Raw genomic sequence first — 1054 nt, forward strand, 5'->3', positions numbered from 1 at the left:
TATAACTACTAAAACTAGATGTATCGGAACACTTGCAAAAACATCTCTAAAAATTATTTTCTGAGCTACTAGCATAAATGACACTAGTAACATATTTATTATGGGAATAAAACATGTATAATTAGGCCTTAGCATTGCTAAAGTCATCAGAGAGTGCTAGTGCTAAGCTGCACCAATAAACTGTGAACCTGGTTAAACCGATTTTCTGTTTTTAACTAAAACTGACCAGGTAACCTTATAATATTATTCAAGAAGCTTCTAATACTAATATAATGATAATATTACCCTATTATCTCTCTTCTCTCATGAATCGATTTTGGTTCATCAAACTGAGACTATTTACGAAAAACCGGATCAAAACTCCTGACCGATACGGTTCAAAAACTACGTTCTTCGTGACTGCATTATCGAGCTTGCCTCGGAAAAGGTTCTAACTTAAAGGTGGCATAATGACAATGAGGATTGATATACTTGATGATATATCAGATCTTCTCCCCTTAATGATCCTCTGGAGTTCTCCGTACTTTCAGAAAAGATCTCGCGTATTCGAAAACCAGGGTTGTTATAGAGTGATCCACTTGCAGAGCTGTCTAATGATATTTTAGATATCTCAGATAAACCATCATAGAATATACCTAGGATAGACCATTCAGAGAGCATGTCAGGAGGACATCTCCTGATTAGTTTCTTGTATCTTTTCCAGACTTCAAAGAGGGATTCACCTTCTTTTTGTCTGAAGGTTTGAACTTCTACTCTGATTTTGCTCCTCTTCTGAAATGGAAAGAACTTAGCCAAGAAAGCATTGACTAATTTTTCCCAAGAGTCTAGGCTTTCTTTAGGTTGAGTGGTGAATCCATATTTGACAATATATTTTCGATTGATTTGAGTGGATTTCATCATATAAACCCAAATGTATTCACCTAAATAGCATGCTTTTGTGTTCTCTCCCTAAATTGAGCTTAATTGTAAAAACATGATATTTTGTGCTTAATTTAACCAATTTTATTCCACTTTCATCCCATTCAATGCCTTGATGGTTTTGATGAGTGATTTC

General features: G+C 34.8%; 1 non-coding gene across 1 annotated transcript; it reads left to right on the forward strand.

Annotated features, from left to right (window-relative positions):
* Positions 1–653: 653 nt before the first annotated feature.
* Positions 654–762, forward strand: LOC127748155 (small nucleolar RNA R71). The gene has a single exon (XR_008010098.1). It is a non-coding gene; the product is annotated as a small nucleolar RNA R71 (small nucleolar RNA).
* The last annotated feature ends 292 nt before the right edge of the window (positions 763–1054 follow it).

The sequence above is a fragment of the Arachis duranensis genome, chromosome 5 (genome assembly GCF_000817695.3).
Source record: "Arachis duranensis cultivar V14167 chromosome 5, aradu.V14167.gnm2.J7QH, whole genome shotgun sequence".
NCBI classification, from domain to species: domain Eukaryota; kingdom Viridiplantae; phylum Streptophyta; class Magnoliopsida; order Fabales; family Fabaceae; genus Arachis; species Arachis duranensis.